At 45.2% G+C, this 24,672-nt stretch overlaps 1 pseudogene; it reads left to right on the top strand.

The window, feature by feature from the left end:
- Window positions 1–6,375: 6,375 nt before the first annotated feature.
- On the top strand, window positions 6,376–7,450 carry LOC102575950 (mRNA turnover protein 4 homolog; annotated as a pseudogene).
- The last annotated feature ends 17,222 nt before the right edge of the window (window positions 7,451–24,672 follow it).

The raw sequence follows: 24,672 nt of genomic DNA, 5'->3' as shown, positions 1-24,672 counted from the left end.
GTGTTATATCTCTGTCACTGGCAAAATATTTCTTACAACCATCCTTGCTAGGTCAGGATTTTTGCCTTTTAGTTGTTTACCCACCACCACTCTCCACACCTTCTTACTTCCATGGGCACCACCCTCTCTCCCTTACCATTTTCATCAATTTCTTATGATCCTTCAGGACCTCCAGCCCTTCCTTCCCCATTTTTACCATGACATAAAACCTTCCATTTTGATGCAATGAACTGGTGGTTGCTACACCCATGGACTATTCAAAGAGGTCTGATATACTCCCCATTTCCTCAAAATTGCAGCTGCATGAAATTGGGTGACATGCACTGGTTTCCCCTCTCCCTCCATTACTGCCTTGCATATTACATTTACATATTTTGCATAATCCCAAGCCCAGCAGCCCCCAGCCCCCCATTTCTCTTGCTTTGTACAGTTCAGATCTATCCAATCTTTCTCGTTTGGCATTCCAGAAGAACACACACGTTCACCACCCTGAGACCTTGAAACAAACACCCCGGCTCCAGCCCCTTGTTCGAGCTGAATTTGCATACTGCAGAGCAGCTTCTCCACAACAGAACTTCCCTACCCAGGAGAACCATTCCACCGACCAGTTCTCCAGTGCAATATGAAACAACTTAACAAGAAAGAAACAAAATTCAACATCCTGCTTCCCATCAGATACCTTTGAGGTAAACAAACTGCTCCAACTTTTATTCAAGCCTAATTTGTATAAAATGAACTTTCCCACCCAGGAGAACTTATTCCATCTCCAAGTTCTCCTGTGCAATATAAAGTTTTGTTTCTACCTGGGAGAAATTTTACAATCTTTGCATTCATCTTTGCCTAAGGAAGCCCATAAGCCCAAAAGCTTGCAAATGAAACCGCTTTTTTTGCAAGTATCTAGTTGGATTTATAAAAGATATCACCTCTACCACAAGAGTTCTGACTGCTTTTGCCTTTAGACCAACACAGCTACAGCCTATATCCATGACACATTTCCCTCTATACTTCTGTCTGCTGCCATGTCTGTGGGAATACAATTCCTATTTATAGAACAATCAGTGGTAGCACAGCCTTAACTGCTGCCACTTTTCTGGCAAAGGAGTCCTTCCAGACCGTAACCAAAGTATGTGCCGTAGCCTTGCCTCACTTTTTCCCATGCTGTATTACTTTTCCCCAAGCATCCACCAGGATCCCTAGCACTGATTTCTCTCTCTCTTGTTTCAAGGTCCAACTTCTCCAAGTCCCTCCAGTTCCCCATTTGCATTATAGTGTTTTTCAATCTATTTAGTTTAGCTCCTGTCCCTTCTCCATACTTCGATGTATGCTTTAGCACCCTTTCCATTGAAAATCTATCTCCGACTACTACATTTATATCATCCATGTATAATACCCACCCACTCTCCCAGCGCCCCCCATGGCTGCCCTGCCTGGCCCAGCTCCCAGCCCTTTAAAAAAAAAAGCCCACACTCACCGGCTGTTGCAGTGGCCTCAGGGCTTCTGGGTGCTTATGGCAGAGGCCCCCATGCAATGCAGGGCAGCGGGGATTGCCACCTCCCCCCCAGCAGGAGCTGGTGAAGCAGGGCTTTTTTTTTTTTAAAGGGCCAGGATCTGAGACAGGCGGGGCAGCCATTGGGGGGGGGCTGGGAGAGCAGGTAGGGGTCTGGGGGCTCATGGCACAGCCCCCCACATGGTGTGGGGCAGTGAGGGGCAGCAGGTATCACCCCCCCCCTCGGCAGCAGCTGGTGATTGGAGGCTTTTTTTTTTCTTTTTTAAGAGCTGGGAGAGCAGGCAGGGCAGCCTTGAGACAGCCTTGAGAGTAGGCAGGGTGTGGGGCTGATTCGGAGATTCAGCTGATTCAGTGGTGGCCGAATCTCCAAATTAGATTTGGCCAAATCGATTTGGGACAGTGATTCAAATCATTGAATCAAATCACTGTTCCCCAGATCAGCCGAATCCAAATCTGAAGTGAATACTAGCAGCTTCACACAGGCCTAGTTTCTAACTCTTGCTTTGTTTTTTCTAGCTCTTCTCATACCTAGCTTACTTCTGCAGCTTCCTTTAGCAGTTCCTGCATCTTTCTTTGAAGATCTTTTACCTCTTTCATTCTTTTCCCCCCAGTGGCTTCAGTCTTCCTTCCTGAAGAATTCTTGCATCCCTTTTTTCACCATCATCCACCAGTCTCTGGTACTCCCAAAATATTTCTTCAGTGTTTGCCACCCTTCATACTGTCTTGTGTATGCTTGACATATCTCTTCATGTTGTAGCAACCACACATTTAACTTCTACAGTCCTTTCCCTCTCATGGAACTCTTCCCAAGACTCATTTCCACCATTAGCACTTGGCAATCACTGAAAGTCAGAAGCATGGTTTCTTTCTTCCTTATCTCTATTTCTTTTGAAAGTCAGTTCTTGATTGTTTCTTTCCACTGGTGTCTGTCCTGGTGAAAACTTTCTTCCCTGCCCACACATATCTTAGTGACTCTTTTTTGTTAACAATAACTCTATTTGTTAACAGTCTGGATGAGCTGTCTAAAGCTCCATTTCCTCCTTCCCCTGTCTGTTGCTCACTTTGATTATACAGTTGAAATCTCCTGCTGTTATGCGCGGTCTCCCGCCAACCACATAAACCGCTAGCTTTCTAAACAGTGCATTCCTTCTCTCCCTCTCTAGTTGTGCATAAATTGAAAATTTCTAATTCTGTTCCCCTGACAGATAGTATTATTCATTGCAGTTTGCCACTAATGACTTCTTTTACCTGCTTTGCTCGTAGCTCTGGGTTCTAGAATAATATTGCTACTCCTGCTGCTTTGTTCTCATTTGTCCCTGACCACCAAGATGGTCCCCATCTCCACCCTTTTTTCAAAGTGTTTATAATTTCTCTCCCCTGGTATACCACATTCTTGTAGTCAGATTATGTCTGCCCTTACTTGGTTCAACACTGCTTTAATCTGTTCCCATCATTTCCTTGTTAAGGTACTCCTGATATCAAGCAAAACCATTGTCAGTGCCATTCATGGTTGTCCCTTCAACATTCATCCATGCTTGCTTTGAGCTGACCGTGCCTGTCCCTTTAAGGCAGGCATGGGCAAAATGTGGCCTAGGAGTTGGATGCAGCCTGTCAGGCCATTCTGTACGGCCCGTGGGGCCCCTAAAAAAATTAGAAAATTAATATTTATCTGCTCCTGGCTGTCTATCACGTGGCCCTCGATGGCTTGCCAAAACTCAGTAAGCGGCCCTCTGCCCAAAATAATTGCCCGCCCCTGCTTTAAGGTTTATCTGTGCCACTGCTCAGGGTGGTCAACTCCTCCCCCTCCCTCATGTGCATTCCTGTAGCCTTTGCAAGATGCCAGATCACTTTCACATTTAGGAAGGCTTGCAGCATTATCTCACCTCTCTGCCGCTTCCTGCCTTCTGGCCTCCACTCCAGGCTGGAGCCTACAGGCATTAGCTGCAGGTAACTGCCCTCCAGCTTTTCCTGTGACTCTCCACCCTCATTATCAGGTTTCTTTTTCCTGGCCTTCAGCCCCTGCATTTTCTTTCTTTTCCTGACCTGTTGCTGCTTCTTTCTCTTGCCCCATCTCCATTTCTGTTGTCTGTAGGATATCTTCTTTCTTCCCCACCTCCATGTCTGAGCTGTTTGCTATTCCTGCCTTTCCTTCCATTCCATCTCCTATCTCCTCCTGCACTTCCTCAATCACATACATTTTGTGCCCCCCCTCCCCTCCCCCCTTCTCTGTTTCACCATCCAGCAGGGTTTCTTCTACTATTTTCTACCTCGATGTCCAACCCCTCCTTTCCTCCACTCTCCTTGTTCAGGTTTTGCTGTTCCTCAGAGGGTCTGACTATACTTGCAAAGGCTTTGGGGCACCTATTATACAATTGTTCCTCTCTCTTACAAATAGTGCATTTTAGGGACTCATGGCACTCTGCTGCCCTGTGTCCTAGCCCTTTACATCTAGCATACTGTGAGAGGACAGTGTCTAGACAGGTACCCCACCTTTCCATACTTGCTGCAGAATTTTGGTTGCCTGTGGTACATTATAAAACCCCAGTGTGCCCTGATCTGGATCACTGCTGGGAGGTGCAGCACCCCACCTGGGCTCCACTCGCTTGCTTGTAACACTACTTGTGCCCTCCAAGACCCTGTCCAGATACCATATTTGTTCCTTATTTTCTCTACCGACATTACCCTTTGGATGTACTTTTCCATCCATCTTTCTATGGTTTCTGCCTCTAGTAAATGTGTTCATTCATACTATAACCACTCTTTCTCTTGACTTCTCTCCAGCTATGAACTTTATCCCTCTTAATGCCTTCCTCCCATGTTTCTCTGCATATTTCTTCCAAAAGTTTTTGTACCTTTCTCCATCCCAGTAAGTCAATTCCCAAGTCTTTTGGTTCAAGAAAGCAGTCAGGCTGGTGAGATACTCCACCTGCACCTCCAAAATCTCAAATAGTACCTTTTCCAGGAAATCATCTCCGTTGTTGATTAAATCTGCCTCCCATCACTAGTTAAAGTGGCCCTTATCTACAGCCTACACTTTTCTCTAGCTTTTCTCCGTGCCTCTTTCATGTTTTTCCACCATGCCACTCCCAGTGGGTCAGCCTGCCATTACGCCCCTGCTGCCCTCTGCTTCTTGTCCAAAGTATCTTCTCCTGCTGCTCCCACTTTGTCTCCCACTCTCCTCTGCTCCTGTCATCACTCTCATTGTTGATGTCTCCACCACTGCTTCCACTGTCATCTTTCTTCCTCTCTTCTCCACTTTCATCCACTCTTCATCTGTCTCCAAATCTTCATTTCCGCTCTTCAGCTGTTTTCCCACCTCATACTTACTTGCCACCACTGCCATTCTTTTGAGGTTCAGGTCTCCCTCCTCCACTCCTTACACCCCAATGTTCTGTTGACGCCTTTGAGGCTTTCAATGCTGATAGAAACCCAGCCTTTTTTTTGGCAAAAATAATTATAATTATACCTCTACCAAACTGTCTTGTGAACACTGTGGTTCATTTAACAGTCCAAAACACACCTTTACAATTATACCATTCTTAGGCCTATTACAAAATTGTACTGCACACCCATATGCCCACATGCACAAGCACCCACCCTATAACTTTTTTTTAATTAAAATATATTTCTACAAGAACAGCTTAGTGCAGCTCATCTAAATAAAATACCTAATATGAGCCACTGAGTACAGTCCCCCTGAGCACTGACTCTTTTACAAGTCATGGTGAGCAACTACATTGCATACATTTCAACTTCCTCTTCACTCCCACAGCTGAGCTGTACCTTTCTTTCCCATTTCCAATGATTCCTGTTTCTTCACCAGCCTTAAATATCTGGCAAATATCACCAAACAAGGCCACAAAGAGTTGACCCTCTGTTACCCCTTCTCTCAACCTGTCTCATAAGACTAGCATGGCCCTGCACTTCATAAGGTGAAGCCAGACCAGGTTGTCCTACACCTCATCTGCATATACATTTTCAGAGAATACCATGACTCATGACAAGAATACCCAGGTTCAGTCATAAGTGGGGGCTAGTTAGCAAATGGATCCTTTGGGTGGGGAGGGTATCTGAAGTACACACGCACCCTGAGCAGAGCTAAGCTGTGAGTTCACATGGCTTAAAATGCTACTGACTGTTCTGGGGCCCAGCCCAATGAACTGTACAAGTCTAAACTGTACAAGTCTAAAAGCCTAAGCCTATCTGTCTGTCTGTCTGTAATGCTACGCTTTATTTGCACTCTGATTGGCTGATGGAAACAACCAATCAGAGTGCTCCAAGTGTGGGGGCATGCTGCCATGATTCCAAAGCCGTGCTGAGGACTGGACGGGGTGGGGCAGGGCGGTAGTGAGGCTAGCAGCACTGGCCTCGGTTCCCCCACCCCTCTCCCTGCAAGAGGCAGAACAGCGGCAGCATGGCGTGTTAGGTGGCGGCACTCCATCCCAGCCCCCTCCCTCCCCCCACCCCCCGTCATTCTTGATGAGCAATTATTTAGTAAACCATAAGCCTTTTGGTTTTAGACTAACATTACGCATAGTTTGTACTCTCTCTAAGTAGGTGCCAGTCTTCTTTAAAAGTGTGTTTATGTAGTGCCTGTGCTAAAGTTTCAATAAAGGTCAAATATTTCAATTCTGGATGAAGTCACTGTGGGTATTAAATGCCAATTACTATAGCTATGTTTATTTCAAGGTCAGTTTTTTCAAATTTGCTCCTTACTTCCATGTGTTCAAGGAGAGCAGGGTCTGACAGTAAGATTGGGGGGGAGGGGGAGGAGAATTGCAGGAGGAAAAAGTTTGGGGGTGGGGGGCAGATGGCCAGGGGGCTACCTGACCCCCCAGATTTATTTTCCCTGCTTTAGGAATGGGAGGAGCAATGTGCAAACCATGCCCAAGTACACGTGTGACAAGAAGGTTTCGTTAACAAAAACCGCAAAGAAAGATTTAGAAGTCAAACAGAACTTAATAGAAGACCTGCAAAAAATGTGTGGATATCTACAGATACCTCTTTGTTATCTGTTACCAATATGAGAAACAACAAGCTAAAAGGCATCAGAAATGCCTGGAAACACAACAGGATATTCTTTGGGAAAAATAAGTCATGATGGTGATGGTCCTGGGCCGAGGTCCAGCCAATGAGTACAAGGAGAACTTGCACAAGATCAGCAAACATCTGCAAGGTGAAGTTGGTTTTCTCTTCACCAAAGCACTATAGACAAAGTGAATGAATGGTTCTCAAAGTTCAAAGAGATAGATTTTGCCTGTGCAGGTAACAAAGCAACATATACAGTGAGTCTGAACATAGGGCCCCTGGAGCAGTTTCCTCACTCCATGTTTTCGCACTCATTTATGACAGCTGGGACTGCCAAGTACTTTGAAGAAAGGAGTGATGACACAGCTTTCAGATTATGAAATCTACAAGGAAGGGGATGTTTTGACTCCTGAACAGGCTTACGTATTGAAACTGTTTGGCTATGAGATGGCAGAGTTTAAAGTGACCATCAAATGCATGTGGAACTCTGAGACAGGAAACTTCCAGCAGCTGGCGACAAACACAAAAGAAGCAGAGGAAATGGAGGAAGAGGAGGAGGATGACAATGACAATGAGGACTAACAGCAAAGCTACTGAAGGACACGAGAGAAAGTTTTGTTCTGTTTTAGGGACAATCAGCAGAGGCCTATGTTTCTCTCCCCGTTGGAGCAGGATTAAACTGATCATCTTGGACTTGTTATTGGATAATGTAACTAAGTTTTACATAAAAATTAGACACTCAAGTAGGAAGGGGACAAATTCAAGACAGACCTCCAGTAATTAGATTCTATACCTGAAAAATTTAATCAAACATAATTTTTCCACATATTGAATCTAATTATTGGGAGGTCATCTTATAGTTGAATAAATATGGTAACTGCCTTGTTTCAACTTACCTTTTGCCTCTCAACTGTGCTACCACCAATCCTTTTCCTTTGTATTTAAATTCCTCTATTTTAAACCAGTGGTGTTCAACCTTCTAGCCCCAGTTGGCCAGATAAGTGCTCCAGGGCTGGTCCATGGGCCAGATACCACAGACAGAGTTGTTCCATGGGCCAGATCCATAATGGGTTTGGTGCACAGAGTTGTTGTGCAGGTGCTATCAAGTGCACCAACCTGGTCCCACATGCTGGATCTGGGTATGGCCGAACTCCGATGCTGGACCATGCAGCAATTAATAAATGGCCTAGAGGTTGGAAATTGAGCACCGCTGTTTTAAACCCTTTCTTTTATGGAAGTTCATCCATAGCTTCTGATGAAGTAGACTGTTGCCTAGGAAAGCAAAGTTAGTCTCTAAGGTGCCATCTTGCCCTGCCCTCTAACTTTCCCAGCTGGAACGCCACCTACTGATAGAGTGGGGTGTTTCAGGCAAACCTTCTGAACTGGTTACAAGATGCTTGTTCTCCTCGTTCTTTGGGATGACTAAAGCACTAGTCATTGCTTTTCAGTATTACCTAGTGTGCAATCTGGATCCCATAGTTCCTACTGGTTTAAGATCAAGCACTTAGCAAAACCAGTACATGTTTGTTGCAGCATTTCTCCGAATAGATGGTTCCATCAAACTGCCACTCTTTCAGAGAAAAATGCAAGACACAAGAAGTTAAACTCAAGCATCAACTAGTTAAAAATTACAGCATTTCCACCCACACAGAAACATCCAGCCACTAAAATGAAACCAAAGTAACAGTTGCTGGTTTTCTCGTAATGCACATACTTAGATGAAATCACACATTACTGTCACTCATTCACTTTTGCATAGCAGATCAAGTCCTGTTCACACAAGACTGCTATTCATTCTAGGAACTTGAAGGCAACAGCAACAAAACATCAGTGGCTTTAACAAAAATCAAGAAGAGACAGTGGGTGTGTCTGCAAATACATTAACACTTTACTTAATGTGCATTAAATCTAGTACCCCCAGGCACTTTTACACATGCTCTGGAGTTGGGGTGAGAGGTCCACACTTTAATTAGACCGGCTCCGAGAGCCGCTATAATCAAAGTGCCACATCTCCTGTATCAGTGTCCCTGCACTTAAAAATGGTGGTGGGGACACTTGAACTAAAGCTTGTTCAATGAGCTTTAGTTTAAGCACCCCTGCCACCATTTTTAAGCATAGGGATGCTGATACACAAGGCGCAGGAGGCTGCTAGAGTGTGGCAATTGCCACACTCTAGCAGCCTCAATTAATCTAGGAACCAATGTTCTAAATATCAGCCTGCTCCGAGCAGCCTCCATGCCCATGTATAGGTGCCTTCCATTGTGAAGTACTAGAAAAGTGGGCAGTGGCCTATTTTAACGTGCATTAGTGAAACAGCACTTTTTTGTGATGCTTTATTTGCATTAAAATAGTCTAATGTGCATTAAAGCGCACATGCAGACACACCCAGTAATAACTCTGCCTGATCCAGATGTACAAAGTCACATTCCCCTGTAATCGCTAATATTAGGGTTCAAGTTTTGAAAATAAATTCATTTCTCTTTGAGTCTAGATTTTGGAATTAGGACTAACATCTACCCATATACAATTTTTACGTTTCCCCATATAACCACCTATTATTTTAATGAGGCTGTTTAATCTCTGCCAATGAGAATTAGAAGGTTAGCCCAGATTGTTGTCAATAAAAAGTCTAATAGTCACTGTATCCATTATTACCACATATGCTTCTCCTAGGGTTCCTCTTTCAGGACTTCAGGCTATGCTCCTTACCCAACTTTTCCCAGATCTAATTGGGCCAGCAGGACATTAACTTTAATGAGTCATTGAACTCTGTCTCAATAGCATGAACATTTATAACAGGGTTGAGTGCTTCAGGTATATACTGCCTTTTTCATACAACAGGTGGTTACTCAAGGCAGCAATGCTAAATTTAACTATCTCAGCTTAGTAAAATCATACAGATATTCTCAATATGACCCCAAAGCAAAGTTTAGAGGCAGTTTCTGCCAAATCACTCCCATTACCAGCGGAGTTTGCATGGACTTACACTAAACTTGATGGTACTGTATTTCTGTTTGGAGGTAATATACCAACTTTTGAATGCTGCATTCAATCAGTTTCAGTATCTCAGAGAATGTTCTAAATATCAGTGGACTTAACGCTGCTGATTCTGATGAGAACTTGAAAGGGTGAGGTGAGATGGATGAAGACACAAGAAGCCTTTGGAATTAGTGGAGCTGGCACCTTGTGCACTCCTGAAATTGTTCTCTTGATCAACAGATGGTGGCAGCCATTAAAACTCCCCAGCTCAGCTCTGTCCATCATTCTGGTAGAATTTAAAAGCCCTGAGTCCCGAAACAAGAAAACAGATAGGAGAATAAGATCGAGAAGAGAGATATGAACAGAACTATCATGGGACAAAGAAGGGATTGGATGCACCCAAAGGCCCTGGAATGAGGAAGGGGGATGAAGAAGTTACAGTGAGTCTGAGAAGGATGGCACACTGGGCTGTAAGGAGGGATGTGCAGAGCCACTAGAACATGCTGTGAGCTTGGCTAACAAAAGTAAAGTGTATGCCCCCTGCCCATATATACATATGAGTTCCTCCCAGGAGAGCATCTAGGAAGCAAGACTGTACATTCTTCTTGGAAGATGTGGGACTGTATCCCAAAAAGCAGCAATGCTAAAAAGAATGGCAAAGTCAGGTAGAGAGTTAACTGAACGTGGGCTACCAACACCATGAGATGACTAAGATGGTTAAAGCAGTTCTTGAGTATACAGAGATACTGAGTAAAAAGGTGGCATTGCCTCTTTGTAAATAATTAGCTAAACTATTATTAAAAAAAAAACTTGGTCTTGGTCTGGTGTTCACATTTAAAAAAAAAGGTGTGGATAAATTGGGAAGGGTCCAGAAAAGATCTACAAGAATGACTTGAGTTCTGGGAAACCTGCCTGACAGGGATAGACTGAAAAGGTACCCTATTTAGTTTATTTAACCAAAAAAAAGTTTGAGGTGACTTGGCCATATGTATCTAATAGAAACCTTGTATTGTAGCAAGCAAATGAACAGCAAGCTCCAGTGGCAGACCAGAGCTAAGGAGCGCATTTTTAACAGCATGAGCATTTAGTCCCAAAAATGACTTCTCTGATTGACTGAATCATCAGTTTGTAATCTCAAATGTCTTTTCATCTCAACCAGAAAGTCCAGTGATTGACAAGGACTCAATTTCTCTCTCACCTGTGGAAGTGGTTCCCCCCACATGACTTGTCTACAGGCAAGTTATCCCAGCCCCACTGCAGAACAATACTTAAGTATCTGTGCCTACAGACACTGAGGCTTCTAGGGGCATATCCTATTCATACCATAAATTCATTTAGAGAAAGAGAAATACAAAATAGTTGGCACTATCCTACTTCCACATGATAAGGGTGTTAGTACCTAAATTACTAACTTGAATTACCTTTCCAGGAAAACAAGCTCTGATGCATGTTGACACGGCAACCCAGAGGAAGCTTGCCTTCTTGCCCACCCTCCTGTACCTGTTCTGATACAGAGAGCACTTATCCATTCAGCACCTCTCACTAGCACAACACATTCATGGAGACAAAACCTAGGCCTGTCTTGATGTGGAAAGCTCTGAACACAGCAAAGCCTCTAGATCTCAAGATTTAGGAGAGAGCCCTGAGAGAAGCAGCAACAAGGTGTAAAAATGAGAATCCGCAGTTCATTTCTTGTGCAAGGGGATCTGGATCAATAGAAGGCAGGGGAGGTAGTACCAGGTAGAAGATAGTACTAGGTGAAAAGATCCCTTCCCCCTAACCCTTGTGCTAGGGCATAAGCCTTGCTTATATACCCACACTGCAGATAGTGTCCATCACAGGTCCTTAGAGTGAAAAACAAGCCCTACATTGCAGGAAGCTTGAAAATGTAGAAGAAATAAAGGTTACTGTATTTGGGAAAATCTCTGGGACCCATACAAGAAAGCCAAGTGCCTCTGTTCTTTATCACACTAGCTCTCTTCAGTCATCCCCACCCTGGGGTCTAATGTTTGAAGAAATGAAACGTCCATTTTGAACATATAGAGGACTTACCTAGCACTACAAAAAGTCAGGTGGAAGGGGAAGCCTGAGGCAGCTAGGCTATAGCTTGCTCTCTCTCTCTCTCCACTTCTGTGTATGGGTGTTTTTTAAGACAATCTCTCTCGTCTTGTTTAAGCTGCAGTTACATCAGACTTTGAGCCAGCAAGCATGTGATTTCCCAGCCTCTGAAACTGAAAGTGAAGTTTGATGAGGGGGAAGGGGAGTGGAAAGAAGGCAACCAGACAGGCCTGCTTAGATTTAAGAGAAGAGGCTTTTCATTGTTTCTCCAAAGGTTTCTGTTCAAGCAGGTCCTTCTAGACTGCACCCTCCTGTGGAAGACAGAACTGCAATGTGATCCCATCTGGAAATGTTTTGGATAGGAAGGGAACTCTTAGACCTTTGACAATCAACACTCTGCAGATCTTAAATGTGGCTTCTCAGAAACTGGTTCATTTAATGCAGAGCCATAGATTTCTTTTAGTGCCTGTTTCCAACATGTTGGTCAGCACAGGGTGTGTCTACATGGAATGTTTACTGGGGAGCTGTCTAATTAGCTCTGCAGTAAATGTCTCCGTGTCTATACATGTGGCCCTATTAGGCCACAGTAAACTAATAAACACTGCAGCAGGTTAGTGCTTGTAAATACAAGTACTGTCCTGTAGCGGAGTTTTTTTAGTGCACAGCAACACGTGTAAATACCTATGGGGCTGGCTGGGGCATGACGATGCTTCAGTACAAGGGCTGGCTGCCAATTAGCCCCACACTGGAGCACCTTCACGCCCCATCCATCCCCTCCACAGCACATTAAGCCAGATCAAAGCAGCCCTGAACTGGCAGACTGACACCCTGGGTCACCTGCCAGCTGGGGCTGCTCCGACCCAGTTCAATGTGCTGCGGTTCCAGGCATATATTCAAACATAGTGTCTGGGAGCAATAAATTTCAGTACGATATGCGCCAGAGTGTATTGCTTAAAATTAATTGCACTTGTAGATGTGCTCACAGTGAACTTGATCATGAGTTTGACAAGTACAGAGAGTGCATAGGTGTAAGGCATAGTGCACTCACAGGATGGGGAATCACAAAGCTGCTGTGCAGTCTCCATGTTACACCAGCTTAACAGAAGGAAGGAGGCCTGAGAAGGAAGCATGTAACAGAATGGAATCTATTAACAGAATGTGGCTCCCACTTAAACCCACAACTTCTCACACAGGTCTAGTCCCTGCCTCATTTTCCTGCACCCTTGAAAAAGGCAAGAGATAGGTAGTGAGGTTGAGACTTGCTCCTGCTGGTGCATCGAATGATTAGTCTCACTTTCCTTCATACAGCAGATTTACTCCTGTCCAGTGAAACCATCACCTTGCTTTTTGTTGCACATAGTGGAGAGTTGCAGGAGCAAGGGAAGTGGAGAGGGTTGTAGACATGCCTCCTATTCATAAGCAAAGTTGTATGGTAAAGTTCTGCCCCAAACATGCCTGCCTCATAATTGCTCTGAGTCATGAAATTTACTGTGACAACTCAAGACTATTTTTTTACTGGCAATCTTCAAACTTTTTATTGATAACCAAACTTTATTATGACTTGTGTTTCTACTGACCTGTGCCTTACATGATGCCAGGCCCTGGATGATAGTGACAAGGCATAGTTCAAATGTAGGGGTTTAACATGCACAATAGTAAAAACATTTGATTGTCAGTAAAAAAAAAAAAAAAAAAAAAAAGGTTGTCTATCTTGCTTGACTGCAGCAATGTTTTTATACCATGATGACCCCACCCTAGGGGTCCCATACTCCCCCCACACTCTGACACCTGTTAGAGGCAGGGGATGGCCAAAAGGATGTAGCAGCAGCATATGACGGCGGCGGGGGGGGGGGGGGGGGGCGGGGGGCTTTGCGCAGGTTCCCATGGGTTATAAAGCTTGGGCAAGAGCTCCCTTCCAGATGCTGCACTTCTGCTCAAACATCGGATGGAGCTGCTGTACTCCATCGGTCCATTGAGCTCATGGTTACTTAGTTTTATATGGACAGCCCCACTTTTGTTTTTTGGACAGGCATTTTAAACCTATTTTTTATGGGCTGTCCAGGAAAAATCATTAACCTCACCATGGTCCAGGTGTATGCAACACAGCCAAGACTGACAAGTTGGTAACTTGCAGAGATGCTGGCTGGGAACAGGATTTCCTGAAACCTTAAAGCTTCACCTTCCTTCAAGCTCACTTCCAAGGATTAGTGATTTTCTTTGTTCAAGTCATGGCTACCTGCCAGTGCTTACTGTAAATACTTGGCGAGGTAAAGTCTGTTGGCACAGAGGGTAATCTGTTTGAGTTAGGGAAAGAAAGTTGAAAGGCTTTGCCAAAGGCAGCTTGGAGGCTTTCTGAGAAGTAAGTTTTCAGCTGAAAACAGCCAGAGTAGGATGAATCCATGTGCAACAAACAGCTGTTATATAAATCCTCACCATTGAAATCTGTTTTTTCCCCCTGTTATTAACATCCTCTCTCATGCAGAATTGGCAGTTGGTATCTTTTTCTTTGTTGGCAACCTGGAAAGTAACATCATACCCTCATACATACTAAGTATGTTGCAGTCAGTTGAATGCCAATAGGAACAATGACAGTGTCATGGTAGATCTTGAATACACTAACATTTTGGAGGCAAATGAACTCTATATCTGAACTGGACCTTACTGTTACATTCTATCAGATGGGTAGGTAACAAATTGGGTGAAATCAACCCTTGTCCAGTGGCTTTAAAAATATCATTAATTGGTTACTTTATCTTCTCAGTGAAGACTCTAATGTTCCTGCACCACAGAGTTGGAACTCAGCCTTTAGACTTATGAAGGGAATCACTGCAACATCAAACCAGGACAAGGCACTATGTGAGAGTACTTTCAACCATTTTTGCTCGTTATCCTTTTTGGAGAAAGAGTTTCAGTTAATAGCACCTTCAGGAGCACCACATTTTACTTTACAGTAATCCCTTTGAACATATGGCAAATTCTCCATTTCCATACATTCAAATATCATTGGCTAGAAGGAACCTTGTAATCTTCCATCTGAACTCCTGAACAATACAGGCCAAAGGACTTCCAGGAAATAAAGTCCCATTGGAACTAGAATACATCTTTTAGGAACAAACAATTCAATCTTGATTTAAAAATTGATGGTAATGAAGAGAGAGTCCACCAGAACCTTGGTATGTTGTTCCATTGGCTAGTTCAGTTCACAACTAAAAATGTGTACCTTATTTCACTTCCAAATTTGTCTAGTTTCTGTCTCTGGAAGTCAGATACCATTCTGTATTTCTCTGCCTGACTGTGAAGCCCTCTGCAATTTTTGTTCCTGCTCTAGGTATGTAGGGACAACCAGCTGAAAAGAGCCTTCTTAGCCATTGAGTCCAGTCCTCTACATTCATGGGCAACCAGCTGTCAAAAGGTCCACCAAAACATCTGCTTGGATCCTTTTGTACACCACAGCCACAAAGCATGCTGTAAAAAATCCTATTTTATAATATTTTTATCAGTCTCATGGCTCTTTTCTGAACCCTTTCCAATTTCAGCCCCCCTGCACTTGGGCAAGAAAGACTGCTGGGGTCAGACGACCCCAGCAAGATGGGCATTAAGACGCTTTTTGAAGATCGCCAGGGTGGATGACTGTACCACCTCTGGGGGAAGTCTGTTCATTTATTGATATCCTTACTGAATAGGGGGCCCTGGATTTGGATGACTGTGTCCAGTTGTAGTCATGCTGATACCAAATACATGGATAATGTAACCTCCCCATTCGTTCTCAATATTCCTCTGTTATAGACCTGAAGATTGAATTAACCTTCTGGGCCACAGTGTTGTACTGGGAACACAATCAGCTATTCAGCTCCCAACTCCTTTTCAGAGTCACTTTTCAGGAATAGTTTTCCCATCCTGCACAGATAGCCTTCATTCTTTGTTCCAAGGTGCACGAACATATGTTTGGCCACATGTAAACACATACTGTTTGCTTGTACCCATTTACCAAACAATTCAGATGGCTCTGGTCTCTCTCCTTCATTACTTACTACTCCCCCAACCTGCATAGGCTGCAAGCTTCAGTTATCTGTTTTTTCCATGCCAGTGATAAAAATATTGACTAGTGTTGCAGCAAGAATCTATCCCCATGGGATAATTCTAGAAATGTCTACTTTTGTCTATTTACTTTTCAGTTTGCATATGCCAGCTTTTGAGACAGCCTGCGTTTAATCCAACTGATGTGAGTAATGTTGATTTTTAACTTTTTAGATTCTTCACCTAGAAGGTCTTAGTCACCCTTGTGTGAAATCCCAGGTACTTCTGTGGAATCAGAGCTATAACTAATATGACCCTGAATTTGTGATTGGATAGAACCACCTAGCGGCTATTCCTAACTATTGCAGCGACAAGACAGTCGAGCTAGGTATTGAACTCAATCAATGATTCTCGACCAGGGTGCCTGGCACCCTGGGGTGATGTGCAATCCTTTTAAGAGAGTTTAAGGATGTTATACAATATTAGCACTGTTGGTGTGTAAACACATGCACATGGTTTACAAGATAAACCCAGAGATTTCAAATAACAATCTGTAGTGTCAAAAACATTCTGACATGTTATGGTCTTTTTGAGTTCTTTGTAGAGAACAATTGCTCTATTATTTTCCCACATTTCCTGTAATGTAGTTTAGAAACACATGAAATTAATTTTTGAAATGGGTTACTGCTAAATTCAAAAAAAAACTTTGAAGGGATGCCCTCAGTCTAGAAAGGTTAAGAAGCAATAGACTAAATGATCTCCTGTCCAGATTTATTTATTTATTTATTTATTTTTAAACAGTCTTCATACAGTCCCACAATACGGGCCAGAGATAGCTAGTCCAGCAATCAGACACAGAATATACCAGCAGAAGGACTCTTGCTGCTATGAGTTGTGCCCACATGAGCTTATTTGCAAGCATACCTATGTTGGTGGCAAGTCTCTGACAAAGAATGCTCCAAGTTATGAGGAGCCTGAGGCAGGGAGTGGTGTACAGGAGTTTTATTGTTTTGCCTGGCTCCACATCTCATGTGCTACTTACAATAAGTAATCCCACTTTACTTGAAGTTTTTTACAAAGTCTCTGTGTTCATTTGCATCAGCCATAGCACAACCTTGAAGTGGTCCAAAATGCACACAAGGATGGACCCCTGTAAAAGGTATGCTTAACCTATGAGGTGGTGGGGGTACCTTGGAGAGAGGGTCAGCAGCACAGAATAATTGAGCTTAGGGCAGCTGGGCTGTGGGATTCCATATTTGTAAAGGGACAGTAGACAGAGATTATGCACAGGACCTGCATGAGGGGTGGTTTTGGAACCTGCAATGGCCAATGGAAGCTTAAAAAAGCCCCTAAACACAAAAAAGTTCCATATGGACCCACTATTGATATCCAAATGTCAGGGTGTACTTTTCAACAGCTCTAGCAGCTATTGGCAGATAGATTTTCAAGCTCTGTCTTCATCTTTGCATTCCAGGAATGCATTTGCTTTGGCCTTATCATCACTCAAGTAGTGTTACATTTGTTTGGCCTGTCTAGCACAACCTCTACATAAAAATAAAATTGTTCCTGAGACCATATAACAGGCAGTTGTACCACAGTCTGGCTTTGGTTTGCTTTGAGACAGGCCAATTATTGTGCTGAACCCCATCATTGCAATACCAGAGCTAATAGACCATAATAACATAATATTCTCAGTGCCCCAATTACCGCTTCATTTGCTCAACTACATGATCCTCTTGCAGGAGAGTAGAGAGAGAGAGAATTATGGTAGAAGTCACTTGCAAATATCACCATGCACTGAACTGCAAGCTAATTTTCATACCACTCCGGTCACTAGTGTCACTGAGGAGGTGATCAGCATACTCCTAGTAGATCAGAAAACCACATGCAGACATCAGTGACCATCTGGAGAGAGGAGAAAAAGACAGCTGGACTCTCAGAGAATATTTTGGCAGATACTTAGGGTCTGGACAACTAAATGATATGAGCTGCAGACAATGGTGAAAAAAACAATTCAGGGACGTTGCATTCCAAGGGGTAGATGAAGATTACCATATTGTTAACATTTCATTTCTAGTTTTTCACTATGTATTTGTAACCACGTCACTCCCAAACATGTGACAGAATATTATCACATCCCCAGGCAGGTGCAAAAGCCAAAATAGTAGGGTAGCGACAGTGGAATAAGAACTAAGCAATAGGAAGTCATACAGTATGTATGTGTGTGCTTGGGGTACCTGGGATACTTGGGGGAAGGTTAAAGTGTAGGGAGTGAAAGTTGCCAGAACTGGGATTAGAAACGGTGGACTAGAGAGAAGCTGGTTGACAAACTGAGGCTTGGGGTTACTTAAGGTCAGGTGGCCCCAGGGTTACTTATGCAAGGGGAAAAGCCCAGTGGCAACAAGGAGACATGCAGGAGAGAGGGAGAGAGAGAAACCTGGGAGCTTGGGGCTGGAAACTGAGGCAGACAGGTGAGGGATTGGCGGGGGAGGGGCAGATAAATAGTGGCAAAGAAGAGACCGCCAGGAAAGAAACTGAGGCAGAAACCTGGGAGCTCAGGGGAAAAGGAAGTGGGGATAAGACAGTGCCAAAGAAACAGGGGGTTTGCAGTCAGAGAGGAGCTCAGGACAGGTGTTGGAGGTGGTGGTGAGCCAGAAGCAGGAGGGGGAGAAATGAGACAGAAGTTAGAGGGGCGAGGAGCAGAGCCGGAACCGTAGTAAAGCAAAACCCAACTCAGGTGTCCAAATAACAGTTTTATTAAGTAGACAGACAACACACTACATAGCCCCATTAAGTTATTGGTACACACACACACACACACACACACACACACACACACACAACCAAGTTCCAAAGGAAGTGGTGCTCGCTCCTACCCTGGGGGGGTCTTCAAAAGGAGGATAGCCCAGTATACTTTCCTGCCCATGGCTTGATGGTCTGCTCAGGTCCCTTCCAACCCTACCAACTATGAAACAGGAACTCAAAACAATAGTTTCACATCAGTCCTATGTTCTCCCACCCCACCCTGCAAGGAGATTCTGGGATGCAGCAGCAGCTCCCAGGCTGTTCCTGACCACCTCCTGGCTTACCTTAAAGATTGCAAGCTACAAGTCCTCTCTGCCTTCCAGGCACCTCTCTCCTTTAAAACTGTCCCTCTGAGTCCAATATTTATTTCCCATATGGCAGAACATAGCTAAGCACAGGGTAGCTCAATAGAGCTTTTCTGACCAGTGGGGGAAAGGTATACCCCATCACAATAATGTCCACTGCAGAGCTCTTTGGGAATCTGTTAGAAATTAAAATTCGAAGGGTAGAGCCCATTAGAAAGCATATTAAATTATTGGCATTCTTCTGAGTGAGGCCTTGGCTGCTGGGTAAGTGACTGATTCTGTTCTGCAGCTTTTGGGGAAGCAGGAAATCTGGATTTACTGGGAGACAATAGGATAGATTGGAATGTGTCTGATATTACATGGAGTTTCACCTGCCCTTATCACCACTTTCCAGAAATGCACACATTCACAAAACAAGGTACTTCTAGAAGTTAGAAACTGATTGCTTTTCTAGGAAATGCAAAAATTAGTGGACCCGATAACAAGGTCCAGTCTAACTTCTCATAGAAAGGATCCATGGTGTAGCCAACAGTCAAGAGTCAGTGGATGACTCTTGCCCCCTTGTACCACTGCTTGAGGTTCTTACCTTGGACCAGCACTGTTGGACATTGCACTGATGACTCCTTGCAGCCATCTGAAGTGTGATGGATCCATATTTTGGAGATTTCTCTTTGGGAATGCTGGACCTTCCTCTCTACTCAGAGCAGGAGAAAGTTAAAGACTTCCATGCAACTCCAGTTGCTGGATGGTAGCAAGTAGGGCTGTGCAAAGTTTTGGGTGGTGATTCGATTTGGAGGAGATTCGGCCCAATTTGGTGGCTGACTCTCTGAATCTGAATCAAATTAGGGGACCAATTTAAACATCCAAACTGATTCAAAGCTCTCCAAATCTTCAGCAAAGATTCAGAGAGCTTTGATGATTTGGGAAGTCCCGGGTGGATGCAGCAGGGAGCTGCAGCCACTCTGAGCTGGTAAGTACTAGGGGCAAGGGATGGGGAGCTGGGGGAGGGGACCATGGAGGGACCCCTGGCAGCCCCCCAGCCCCAGCTCCCTGTACTTTAAAAAAAAAAAAAAAAGCCCTGGTGCTCACCAGATGCTACAGGATGGGGGATGATCCCCACTGCCCCACACTGCATGGGGGGCTCTGCACAAGCCCCCTGCTCCCCCATGGCTGCTCCACCTGCTGGGTCTCTGGCCCTTTAAGAAAAAAAGAAAAAGCAGAGAAAAGCCTGGGGACTCACCACTCCGGATGCAGCCTTGGGGCTTCGGGGGCTCGTGCAGAGCCCCCCCTCACCTGCAGCAGCAGCTATTCCCAGGGCTTCTTCAGGGTTTTTTTTTTTTCTTAAAGGGCCAGAGCTGGGCCATGCGAGCACCCATGAGGAGGCTGGGGGACTGGGGGTGGGGTTTGGGGGGCTCATGCAGAGCCCCCCACACAGCAGGGGGCAGTGGGGATCGCCCCCCACCCGGCAGCACCTGCTGAGCCGGGGCTTTTTTTTCCCCCCAGGTGCTGGGAGCTGGGGCAGGCGGGGCAGCTATTGCTGGGCTGGGACAGGGGCAGGAGATGGGGCTGGCTGATTCAGCCAAATTGAATCAGGACAGCGATTCAAATCACCAAATCGAATCACTGTCCCCTGATTTAGCCGAAACCAAATCCGGAGCAAATACTAGCTGGTTTCCATACGCCTGGTAGCAAGTATCCTCACTGACCTAGAGAGCTTATCTGAGTTATAGAGGAAAGTGCAGGCAGTCTTAAGCCCTAGGGCCCCCAAGTAGGAAAGGGAGGAGTCTGGCCAGACACAAGAATTTAAAGTGGGAGTTGACATCTGGTCACTGTGACAATGGAACAGTAGAGGCCGGAGATGTAACCAGAGTGGCCAGGTCTGAGAGGGCATTAAACAGTCTGGGAAAGCCATTGGTGGACCAGCTGTCTGAATCAAGGAGACACTGTGTACAAACAAAACCTGAATTGTAACATTTGAAAGCATGACAAACTTAGCTGCAGTTCATCTAGGCTTTATTTGTTGCTGTTCAGGTGGAACTAACCCATTTGTAGGGCAAGCATCATTTTTGCAGTTTTTGGATGGGAACTGCCTCACTTTTTCTGGTTTAAACCAGGGGTGTCAAACTTGCTCTGGGTACAATCCAGACCACAGGGCTCTTCCCAGACTGGCTCTGTCAAGCCAACAGGAGTGGTAGGGGGCTGGCAGCGAGGGATAAGTGGGACTGTGGCAGCATAGCTCATACTCATCCTTCTGCCACCAGTGGCCACATCCATGAGTTCTGGAGCAGACCCCACCCTGGCCACATTCCCAACTTCAAGCGCCTGCCTCTCACTTCTGGTTCAAACCATGATCCATGGCCTGTGCCTTATCTTCCTTTTCAGATGTGACATCTTACTCTAGCAGCATCTATATCCTGAAAATCAATATCATCAACTTCTTCTATGTGGATAATGTTCTCTTAATATAAATTTCTGCAGGGGTAAGTTATAGCCGTGTTGGGGCACCTGTGAGGCGGTATCTGTACAGAACCAGCAATCACCCTAAACACACCAGAAAAGCTGTGATATACAGCCAAGCCCTCAGATACCACCACATTTGTACTGAAGAGAACACCCAGGATTGCCACCTCACCAATCTTAAAAAGGCTTTCACCCAACAAGGACACTCCTCTAGAAAGATAGATCGCACATTTGAAAGAGCCACCTGGATACCACATGAAGAACTGCTGCAGTACAGAAGAAAACCCCTCACAAATCACACACCATTTATTATGACAATATCACCCCTCCAGTAACTTGTATGGAAAATCCTCAAACAGTTGCAACCCATACTAGAAAGAGACCCTATTCTTAAGGAGATCTTCCCAGAACCACCCATCCTAACCTTCAAACAAGCACCAAACCTCACTAATATCATCACCGGGACCAAACTTCCTCAGGCCCAGAACACACCGAATGGATCTGGACCATGCCACGACAAGAAATGCAAAACCTGCCAACACATTTCCACCACCCCCACAATTACTACACCCCATGTGACAGGTACATGATCTGGGCCGACCTAAACATGGCCCACACACCTGTTCCTGGGGGTAACCACCCACCCACTCACCTGCCATGCCTTGTTGTTAATTGATTAACTGGTGTTAATTAGCAGGAGGCTGCCCTTAGCACCCCCTGACAGCGGGGCAGTACATCTGCAGCTCCGTTTCCTCCCCTACACCGCAGTCCACACCTTGCTGATAGAACAGATGTTATGTTTCAATCTAATTACGCACTGGCCCCCTTTTTTGTTTTCTCTGGGCCTCCCCAGTCATACCACCCCCTCTCTGGGCTCCCCAATAATGCCCCCTCCTCTGGGGCTCATCGGCAACTGCCCCCCCTCTGGGGCTCCCCAGTAGTGCTGCCCCCTTTCCGGGGCTCACCATGCCCGCACTGGGGCTTCTCTGTAACTGCCCCCTTCTCCGGGGCTTTTGCACCCTCTCAGGGCACTCTGCCCTCTCTCGGGGCCTTCTCTGTCAAGCCGCCCTCTTGCTGGGGCTTTTGCCCCCTCTTGGGCGCTCCTTGATACTGCCACCCTCTCTCTGGGGCCTTCTCTGTCACATCGCCCCCTCGGGCTCACCGTGCCCCCACTGGGGCTTCTCAGCAATGCCCCCTTCTCTGGGGCTTATCAACTGCCCCTCTCTGGGGCTGGGGTCTATGCACCGCAAACACTGCACCCTCACTGGCGCTGGGGTCCTCACACTCCACTGTGAGTCCCCTATGAGGCCTCCTCCAACCCCCAGTAGCCTTACCCAAACCACCGGTCACAAACAACAACATAACACGCAAGCCTTTTTGGCTATAACATAAACAGAGGCCACCCAGCCCAAACAACATTCGGTCCTACCAGTGACCCTTTAACGCAGCTCCTGTATCAGGTTTCCCTTCTCTCCCAGGACAAAGCGCTCCTTCCTCTTTGGCAGCTGGCAGGGAACTGCCTCTGGCCCCAGCCCCTAGGGTTTATAAGGGCCAGGCCCTGCCTCTTCTGGTCAGCTGACCTTCCCTGGTTGCCCTGGCAACCCACAGCTGGGCTTATTTCCTGCTAGGGCTTCCTCCCCAGCAGTATTCCCCTCTTTGGGAGCAGGGCACCTCAGTGCTCTGTGACACCCCACAACAGAGCCATTAGCATTCCTGGATCTTACGGCTGCACCTCCAGAAATGTAATACATCTCATCCAATGCACCAAATGCCCTGATGGAAAATACGTAGGAGAAACCAAACAACAACTGCGCACCAGAATGAACGCACACGGGGAATCTATTAAAGACAAGAATACCCAATTACCTGTGGGGGGGACACTTCTCACAAGAAAACCACTCTCTCTCCAATCTGTCAGTTCTAATTCTCAAATGGAACATACGTCAGAGACGAGCCTATGAACTCCACTTCATCAACCTCCTGGATACTAAAAATCATAAACTAAATATAGACATTGGATTTATGACACATTATAACCTGCCTGACATCTGAATCCCCAGGTACCTCTCCCTTATTCATCCCCCTTCTCCCCCCCACCCAGTCTGTCTCTCATCCAGCGACTCCTCAATTTACATCTTCACTGACTGCCTGTCTTGTATGCATATCAGCCCAGCCTCTGGCTTCTTTACTTTTTATTCCATCCAGGAAGAGCACACACCAACTGCAGAAATTTCCTCAGCCTGATGAAGGGTTTTTAAACCCCAAAAGCTTGCTTAAACATTTTTTTCCAACAATTTAAATTGGTCTAATAAAAGATATCAGAATCACCCAAAGAACCTTGTCTGCCTATACATTTCTATGCATTTGTGCAACTGTCACTTTAGAGACATGAGAAGTTGTGTTCTCTCCTTCACAATTGTTTCTGGAACATCTGTAAAAGAAAACTAGTATTCGTTTTTTGCGGTTTTTATTTAAAAAAAAATAAATGACACAAAACCTGGGAACCCAAAATTCCATTTAATTTAACAGCCCAATAGTCTTCTTGCTGGCCAGCAGCTCAGAACAGTATCATGTGTCTATGACAGAGTGGAAATTTTCTGTGTGATGTGTCATTTTATTTTTTATACCTACTTCCTTTTTTTAAAGGACAAGAGATAACTATAATAAAAATACAAAAGCAGTAACTATGCAACTGAGTGTTGCATTGCTAAGCAACAGTTAAGGGGCAGACCTTTAGTAATAATGTACCATAAGTTTAAAAAGTCTAATGGAGGCAAATAGAAGGGATGGATATCAGTTGGATTTTAGAAAGGACCATCTTTTAGACTATCAGGAAAAACTGCTTACTCATGTAATTAACAAAGAGAATTGGTGGCAAATATCATTCTTGCATTTAACAAAAGACCTTGGAAAATGCAAGTGAATAAGCAACAGAACAGTTTTGCAGAGAAGCCTAGATGACAAAGTGTCTTTTCTATCTCTGGAGCCAGTGGTCTGATTTCAGAGATGAATCAGAGTTTAGAACAGAGGTTTTCAGACTTTTTGAGCTAAGCTCCACTTTGAGTTACAATTTTGTTTACCCCCTTCCACTTACCCCAGAGAAGCAGCACAGCCAGGCACAGGGCAACCCCCCATCCTAGCAGCTGCTGCGGCTTGGCTCTGCTTGGTGGGCTCCATCCACTGTGGCTCCAGTGTCTTCTGCCTTGGCCCTCCTGTGGCTCCAGGCTGTATGCCCACCATACCAGGCTCCCAGAGATGCAGCAGCCTGCTGGCGGAGCATGCCCAGGGCTGCCTGCCTTGGCATTGCTCCGCAAGGCTGCAGCAGTGCCAGCTCCTTGCAAACTCCTTGCCAAGCCCTGCTGGGCTGCAGCTCCGCCCAACATTCCTTCAAGCCCCCCAGGGGGGCACACCCCACAGTTGGAAAAACCACTGATTTAGAAGTTGAGGTCATTCCGCAACAGTTATTGCAGCTCACTGGAACATCCTCAACATAGTTGTAAAGCAAGCTATTTC

This window comes from Alligator mississippiensis, chromosome 4 (genome assembly GCF_030867095.1).
Source record: "Alligator mississippiensis isolate rAllMis1 chromosome 4, rAllMis1, whole genome shotgun sequence".
Classification (NCBI taxonomy): domain Eukaryota; kingdom Metazoa; phylum Chordata; order Crocodylia; family Alligatoridae; genus Alligator; species Alligator mississippiensis.
This window is presented reverse-complemented; position numbering and strand designations above follow the sequence as displayed.